The following is a 9,396-nucleotide window of genomic DNA, read 5'->3' as shown; positions in this document are numbered from 1 at the left end:
CTGTGTGTGCGGTGTGTCGGTACGGCTGTGTCGACATGTTTGATGAGGCTTATGTGGAGGCGGAGCAAGGGCCGATAAATGTGATGTCACCCCCTGCGGGGTCGACACCTGAATGGATGGACATGTGGAAGGAATTACGTGACAGTGTCAACTCCTTACATAAAAGGTTTGACGACATAGCAGATGTGGGACAGCCGGCTTCTCAGCTCGTGCCTGCCCAGGCATCTCAAAAGCCATCAGGGGCTCTAAAACGCCCGCTACCTCAGATGGCAGACACAGATGTCGACACGGATACTGACTCCAGTGTCGACGATGATGAGACTAGTGTACATTCCAATAGAGCCACCCGTTACATTATTACGGCAATGAAAAATGTGTTGCACATTTCTGATATTACCCCAGGTACCACAAAAAAAAAAAAAAGGGTATTATGTTTGGGGAGAAAAAACTACCAGTGGTTTTTCCCCCTTCTGATGAATTAAATGAAGTATGTGAAGAAGCGTGGGCTTCCCCCGATAAGAAACTGGTAATTTCTAAAAAGTTAATAATGGTGTACCCTTTCCCGCCAGAGGATAGGACACGTTGGGAGACATCCCCTAGGGTGGATAAAGCGCTCACACGCCTGTCAAAGAAGGTGGCACTACCATCTCCGGACACGGCCGCCCTAAAGGAACCTGCTGATAGGAAGCAGGAGGCTATCCTGAAGTCTGTTTATACACACTCGGGTATTATACTGAGACCAGCTATTGCTTCAGCATGGATGTGCAGTGCTGCAGCTGCGTGGTCAGATTCCCTGTCAGAAAATATTGATACCTTAGACAGGGACACTATATTGCTAACCGTAGAGCATATTAAAGACGCAGTCTTATACATGAGAGATGCACAGAGGGATATTTGCCGGCTGGCATCTAAAATAAATGCAATGTCCATTTCTGCCAGGAGAGGATTGTGGACTCGGCCGTGGACAGGAGATGCAGATTCTAAAAGGCACATGGAAGTTTTGCCTTACAAGGGTGAGGAGTTGTTTGGGGATGGTCTCTTGGACCTCGTTTCCACAGCGACAGCTGGGAAGTCAGCATTTTTACCCCATGTTCCCTCACAGCCAAAGAAAGCACCGTATTATCCGTATTACAGTCCTTTCGGCCCCAGAAAGGCAAGCGGGTTAGAGGCGCGTCCTTTCTGCCCAGAGGCAGAGGGAAAAAGCTGCAACATACAGCCAGCTCCCAGGAACAAAAGTCCTCCCCCGCTTCCTCTAAGTCCACCGCATGACGCTGGGGCTCCACAGGCGGAGCCAGGTACGGTGGAGGCCCGTCTCAAGAACTTCAGCAACCAGTGGGCTCGTTCACGGGTGGATCCCTGGATTCTACAGGTAGTATCTCAGGGGTACAAGCTGGAATTCGAGACGTCTCCCCCTCGCCGTTTCCTCAAATCTGCCTTGCCGACAGCTCCCCCGGACAGGGAGGCAGTGCTGGAGGCAATTCACAAGCTGTATTCTCAGCAGGTGATAATCAAGGTACCCCTCCTTTAACAAGGACGGGGTTACTATTCCACAATGTTTGTGGTACCGAAACCGGACGGTTCGGTGAGACCCATTTTAAATTTAAAATCTTTGAACACTTATATAAGAAGGTTCAAGTTCAAGATGGAATCGCTCAGAGCGGTGATTGCAAGCCTGGACGAGGGGGATTACATGGTATCACTGGACATCAAGGATGCTTACCTGCATGTCCCCATTTACCCTCCTCACCAGGAGTATCTCAGATTTGTGGTACAGGACTGTCATTACCAATTCCAGACGTTGCCGTTTGGTCTGTCCACGGCACCGAAGGTATTTACCAAGGTAATGGCCGAAATGATGATACTCCTTCGGAAAAAGGGAGTTTTAATTATCCCGTACTTGGACAATCTCCTTATAAAGGCGAGGTCCAGGGAACAGTTGTTGATCGGAGTAGCACTAGCTCGGGAAGTGCTACAACAGCACGGCTGGATCCTGAATATTCCAAAGTCGCAGCTGGTTCCTACAACGCGTCTACTGTTCCTGGGGATGGTTCTGGACACAGAACAGAAAAAAGTGTTTCTCCCGGAGAAGGCCAAGGAGTTGTCGTCTCTAGTCAGAGACCTCCTAAAACCAAAACAGGTGTCGGTGCACCACTGCACGCGAGTCCTGGGAAAGATGGTGGCTTCTTATGAAGCAATTCCATTCGGAAGGTTCCATGCAAGGATCTTTCAGTGGGATCTGTTGGACAAGTGGTCCGGGTCGCATCTTCAGATGCATCGGCTGATAACCCTGTCTCCAAGGGCCAGGGTGTCGCTGCTGTGGTGGCTGCAGAGTGCTCATCTTCTAGAGGGCCGCAGATTCGGCATACAGGACTGGATCTTGGTGACCACGGATGCCAGCCTTCGAGGTTGGGGGGCAGTCACACAGGGAAGAAACTTCCAAGGACTATGGACAAGTCAGGAGACTTCCCTACACATAAATATTCTGGAACTAAGGGCCATTTACAATGCCCTAAGTCAGGCAAGACCCCTGCTTCAACACCAGCCAGTGCTGATCCAGTCAGACAACATCACGACGGTCGCTCATGTAAACCGTCAGGGCGGCACAAGAAGCAGGATGGCGATGGCAGAAGCCACAAGGATTCTCCGATGGGCGGAAAATCATGTGGTAGCACTGTCAGCAGTGTTCATTCCGGGAGTGGACAACTGGAAAGCAGACTTCCTCAGCAGACACGACCTCCACCCGGGAGAGGGGGGACTTCATCCAGAAGTCTTCCAAATGATTGTACACCGTTGGGAAAGGCCACAGGTGGACATGATGGCGTCCCGCCTCAACAAAAAGCTAAAAAGATATTGCGCCAGGTCAAGGGACCCTCAGGCGATAGCTGTGGACGCTCTAGTGACACCGTGGGTGTACCAGTCGGTTTATGTGTTCCCTCCTCTGCCTCTCATACCCAAGGTACTGAGAATAATAAGAAGGAGAGGAGTAAGAACTATACTTGTGGTTCCGGATTGGCCAAGAAGAGCTTGGTACCCAGAACTGCAAGAAATGATCTCAGAGGACCCATGGCCTCTGCCGCTCAGACAGGACCTGCTGCTGCAGGGACCCTGTCTATTCCAAGACTTACCGCGGCTGCGTTGACGGCATGGCGGTTGAACGCCGGATCCTGAAGGAAAAGGGCATTCCGGAGGAAGTCATCCCTACGCTGATTAAAGCTAGGAAGGAGGTGACCGCAAACCATTATCACCGCATATGGCGAAAATATGTTGCGTGGTGTGAGGCCAGAAGGGCCCCAACGGAGGAATTTCAGCTGGGTCGATTTCTGCACTTCCTACAGTCAGGGGTGTCTATGGGCCTAAAATTGGGTTCCATTAAGGTCCAGATTTCGGCTCTGTCTATTTTCTTCCAAAAAGAACTGGCTTTACTGCCTGAAGTTCAGACGTTTGTTAAAGGAGTGCTGCATATTCAGCCCCCTTTTGTGCCTCCAGTGGCACCTTGGGATCTCAACGTGGTGTTGAATTTCCTTAAGTCACATTGGTTTGAGCCACTTAAAACCGTGGAACTAAAATATCTCACGTGGAAAGTGGTCATGCTGTTGGCTTTGGCTTCGGCCAGGCGTGTGTCAGAATTGGCGGCTTTGTAATGTAAAAGCCCTTATTTGATTTTCCATATGGATAGGGCGGAATTGAGGACTCGTCCCCAATTTCTTCCTAAGGTGGTATCAGCTTTTCATTTGAACCAACCTATTGTGGTGCCTGCGGCTACTAAGGACTTGGAGGATTCCAAGTTACTGGACGTAGTCAGGGCCCTGAAAATCTATGTTTCCAGGACGGCTGGAGTCAGGAAAACTGACTCGCTATTTATCCTGTATGCGCCCAACAAGCTGGGTGCTCCTGCTTCAAAGCAGTCTATTGCTCGCTGGATCTGTAGTACGATTCAACTTGCACATTCTGCGGCTGGACTGCCGCATCCTAAATCTGTAAAAGCCCATTCCACGAGGAAAGTGGGCTCTTCTTGGGCGGCTGCCCGAGGGGTCTCGGCTTTACAACTTTGCCGAGCTGCTACTTGGTCGGGTTCAAACACGTTTGCTAAATTCTACAAGTTTGATACCCTGGCTGAGGAGGACCTTGAGTTTGCTCATTCGGTGCTGCAGAGTCATCCACACTCTCCCGCCCGTTTGGGAGCTTTGGTATAATCCCCATGGTCCTTACGGAGTTCCCAGCATCCACTAGGACGTCAGAGAAAATAAGATTTTACTCACCGGTAAATCTATTTCTCGTAGTCCGTAGTGGATGCTGGGCGCCCATCCCAAGTGCGGATTGTCTGCAATACTTGTATATAGTTATTGCCTAACTAAAGGGTTATTGTTTGGAGCCATCTGTTTGAGAGGCTCAGTTGTTATTCATACTGAAAACTGGGTATAGTATCACGAGTTGTACGGTGTGGCTGGTATGAGTCTTACCCGGGATTCCAAATCCTTTCCTTGTTGTGTCAGCTCTTCCGGGCACAGTTTCCCTAACTGAGGTCTGGAGGAGGGGCATAGAGGGAGGAGCCAGTGCACACCAGGTAGTCCTAAATCTTTCTTCGTTGTGCCCAGTCTCCTGCGGAGCCGCTATTCCCCATGGTCCTTACGGAGTTCCCAGCATCCACTACGGACTACGAGAAATAGGTTTACCGGTGAGTAAAATCTTATGTGTAAAAATCCCCTGCCATAATATTAATAAGAGTGGAATAAGCCCGCCGAGAAGGGGGCGGGGCCATCTCCCTCGGCACACTGGCGCCATTTTCTCTTCACAGTTCCGCTGGAAGACAGCTCCCCAGGCTCTCCCCTGCAGTTTCCAGGCTCAAAGGGTTAAAAAGAGAGGGGGGGCACTAAATTTAGGCGCAAACTATACATGTTAAGCAGCTATAGGGAAAAATCACTTTCTGTAATAGTGTAAATCCCTAATTATATAGCGCTGTGGTGTGTGCTGGCATACTCTCTCTCTGTCTCCCCAAAGGACTTTGTGGGGTCCTGTCCCCAGTCAGAGCATTCCCTGTGTGCGCGGTGTGTCGGTACGGCTGTGTCGACATGTTTGATGAGGAGGCTTATGTGGAGGCGGAGCAGGTGCCGATAAATGTGATGTCACCCCCTGCGGGGTCGACACCAGAGTGGATGGATATGTGGACGGTATTAACCGACAGTGTCAACTCCTTACATAAAGGATGGATGACGTAACAGCCGTGGGACAGCCGGCTTCTCAGTCCGTGCCTGCCCAGGCGTCTCAAAGACCATCAGGGGCTCACAAACGCCCGCTACCTCAGATGTCAACACGGAGTCTGACTCCAGTGTCGACGAGGATGAGACATATACACAATCCACAAGGGGCATCCGTTGCATGATTACGGCAATGAAAAATATGTTACACATTTCTGACATTACCCCAGGTACCACTAAAAAGGGTATTATGTTTGGGGAGAAAAAGCAGCCAGTGTTTTTTCCCCCATCAGATGAGTAGAATGAAGTGTGTGAAGAAGCGTGGGGTTCCCCCGATAAGAAACTGGTAATTTCTAAAAAGTTACTGATGGCGTACCCTTTCCCGCCAGAGGATAGGTCACGTTGGGAGATATCTCCTAGGGTGGATTAGGCGCTCACACGCTTGTCAAAAAAGGTGGCACTGCCGTCTCAGGATACGGCCGCCTTGAAGGAGCCTGCTGATAGAAAGCAGGAGGCTATCCTGAAGTCTGTATATACACACTCAGGTACTATACTGAGATCTGCTATTGCTTCAGCATGGATGTGTAGTGCTGCTGCAGCGTGGTCTGATACCCTGTCAGATAATATTGATACCCTCGACAGGGATACTATTTTGCTAACCATAGAGCATATTAAAGACGTCGTCTTATATATGAGGGATGCACAGAGGGATATTTGCCGGCTGGCATCTAGAATTAATGCAATGTCCATTTCTGCCAGGAGGGTATTATGGACCCGGCAGTGGACAGGTGATGCTGATTCTAAAAGGCACATGGAGGTTTTGCCTTATAAGGGTGAGTATTTGTTTGGGGATGGTCTCTCGGACCTCGTATCCACAGCAACAGCTGGGAAATCGACATTTTTACCTCAGGCTCCCTCACAACCTAAGAAAGCACCGTACTATCAGGTACAGTCCTTTCGGCCTCAGAAAAGCAAGCGGATCAAAGGTGCTTCCTTTCTGCCCAGAGGCAGGGGGTAGAGGGAAAAAGCTGCACCAGACAGCCAGTTCCCAGGAACAAAAATCCTCCCCTGCTTCTACTAAGTCCACCGCATGACGCTGGGGCTCCACAGACGGAGCCAGGTGCGGTGGGGGCGCGTCTCCGGAACTTCAGCGACCAGTGGGTTCGCTCACAGGTGGATCTCTGGGTTCTACAAGTGGTATCTCAGGGATACAAGCTGGAATTCGAGGCGTCTCCCCCTCGCCGTTGCCTCAAATCAGCCTTGCCTGCTACTCCCCAGGACAGGGAGGTAGTACTGGCGGCAATTTTTACAAGCTGTACCTCCAGCAGGTGATAATCAAAGTTCCCCTCCTTCAACAGGGACGGGGTTACTATTCCACAATGTTTGTGGTACCGAAACCAGACGGTTCGGCGAGACCCATTCTAAAATTGAAATCCTTGAACACTTATATAAGGAAGTTCAAGTTCAAAATGGAATCGCTCAGGGCGGTTATTGCAAGCCTGGAAGAGGGGGATTACATGGTATCACTGGACATCATGGATGCTTACCTATATGTCCCCATTTACCCACATCACCAGGAGTACCTCAAGGTTGTGGTACAGAACTGCCATTACCAATTCCAGACGTTGCCGTTCGGTCTGTCCACGGCACCGAGGGTGTGTTCCAAGGTAATGGCCAAAATGATGATACTCCTTCGATAGAAGGGAGTTATAATTATCCCGTACTTGGACGATCTCCTTATAAAGGCGAGGTCCAAGGAGCAGTCGTTGATCGGAGTAGCACCATCTCAGGAAGTGCTACAACAGCACGGCTGGATTCTGAATATCCCAAAGTCGCAGCTGGTTCATACGACGCGTCTGCTGATATTGGGCATGTTTATGGACACAGAACAGTAGAAGGTGTTTCTCCCGGAGGAGAAGGCCAAGGAGTTGTCATCTCTGGTCGGAGACCTCCTGCAACCAAAACAGGTGTCGGTGCATCATTGCACGCGAATCCTGGAAAAGATGGTAGCTTCTTTCGAAGCAATTCCCTTCGGCAGGTTCCATGCAAGGGATTTTCAGTGGGACCTGTTAGACAAGTGAGGATCGCATCTTCAGATGCATCGGCTGATCACCCTGTCCCCAAGGGCCAGGGTGTCCCTGCTGTGGTGGCTGCAGAGTGCTCATCTTCTAGAGGGCCGCAGATTCGGCATTCAGGACTGGGTCCTGGTGACCACGGATGCAAGCCTCCGAGGTTGGGGAGCAGTCACTCAGGGAAGAAACTTCCAAGGACAATGGTCGAGTCAGGAGACTTCCCTACACATAAATATTCTGGACCTAAGGGCCATTTACAATGCCGTAAGGCAAGCAGAACCCCTGCTTCAAAACCAGCCGGTGCTGATTCAGTCAGACAACATCACGGCTGTCGCCCATGTAAACCGACAAGGCGGCACAAGAAGCAGGATGGCGTTGGCAGAAGCCATAAGGATTCTCTGATGGGCGGAGTATCACGTGCTAACACTGTCAGCAGTGTTCATTCCGGGTGTGGAAAACTAGGAAGCAGACTTCCTCAGCAGGCACGACCTCCACCCGGGAGAGTGGGGACTTCATCCGGAAGTCTTCACGCAGATTGTGAACCGTTGGGAAAGGCCACAGGTGGACATGATGGCGTCCCGCCTCAACAAAAAGCTAAAAAAAGTATTGCGCCAGGTCAAGAGACCATCAGGCGATAGCTGTGGACGCACTAGTGACACCGTGGGTGTACCAGCCGGTTTATATGTTCCCTCCTCTTCCTCTCATACCCAAGGGGCTGAGGATAGTAAGTAATAGAGGAGTAAGAACTATACTAATAGTTCCGGATTGGCCAAGAAGAACTTGGTACCCAGAACTACAAGTAATGAGGACCCATGGCCTATGTCTCTCAGACAGGACCTGTTACTGCAGGGGCCCTGTCTGTTCCAAGACTTACCGCGGCTGCGTTTGAAGGCTTGGCGGTTGAACGCCGGATCCTAACGGAAAAGGGCGTTCCAGATGAAGTGATTCCTACGCTGTTAAAGGCTAGGCGAGACGCTGCCTGAAGTACAGACGTTGTTAAGGGAGTGCTGTATATTCAGCCCCTTTTTGTGCCTCCAGTGGCACCTTGGGATCTCAACGTAGTGTTGGATTTCCTAAAATCACATTGTTTTGAGCCACTTCAGAACGTGGAGTTGAAGTATCTCACGTGGAAAGTGGTCATATATATATATATATTTAGCCTTGGCTTCGGCTAGGCGTGTGTCAGAATGGGCGGCTTTGTCGTGTGAAAGCCCTTATCTGATCTTCCATAGGGACAGGGCAGAATTGAGGATTCGTCCCCAATTTCTCCCTAAGGTGGCATCAGCGTTTCATTGAACCAACCTATTGTGGTGCCTGCGGCTACTCGGGACTTGGAGGCCTCAAAGTTGCTGGATGTAGTCCGGGCCCTGAAAATCTATGTTTCCAGGACGGCTAGAGTCAGAAATACTGATCGATATTTATCCTGCATGCACCAGACAAGCTGGGTGCTCCTGCTTCTAAGCAGACTATTGCTCGCTGGATCTGTAGCACGATTCACCTTGCACATTCTGCGGCTGGACTGCCGCATCCTAAATCAGTAAAAGCCCATTCCACGAGGAAGGGGGCTCTTCTTGGGCGGCTGCCCAAGGGGTCTCGGCATTACAACTTTGCCGAGCTGCTACCTGGTCGGGGTCAAACACGTTTGCAAAATTCTACAAGTTTGATACCCTGGCTGAGGAGGACCTTGAGTTTGCACATTCGGTGCTGCAGAGTCATCCGCACTCTCCCGCCCGTTTGGGAGCTTTGGTATAATCCCCATGGTCCTTACGGAGTACCCAGCATCCACTAGGACGTCAGAGAAAATAAGAATTTACTCACCGGTAATTCTATTTCTCGTAGTCCGTAGTGGATGCTGGGAGCCCGTCCCAAGTGCGGATTGTCTGCAATACTTGTATATAGTTATTGCTTAACTAAAGGGTTATTGTTATGAGCCATCTGTTCAGTGAGGCTCATTAGTTGTTAATACTGTTAACTGGGTATAGTTATCACAAGTTGTACGGTGTGATTGGTGTGGCTGGTATGAGTCTTACCCGGGATTCCAAATCCTTTCCTTGTAGTGTCAGCTCTTCCGGGCAGTTTCCCTAACTGAGGTCTGGAGGAGGGGCATAGAGGGAGGAGCCAGTGCACAC

The sequence above is a fragment of the Pseudophryne corroboree genome, chromosome 4, assembly GCF_028390025.1.
Source record: "Pseudophryne corroboree isolate aPseCor3 chromosome 4, aPseCor3.hap2, whole genome shotgun sequence".
Lineage (NCBI taxonomy): Eukaryota > Metazoa > Chordata > Amphibia > Anura > Myobatrachidae > Pseudophryne > Pseudophryne corroboree.
Note: the sequence above shows the minus strand (reverse complement) of the source record.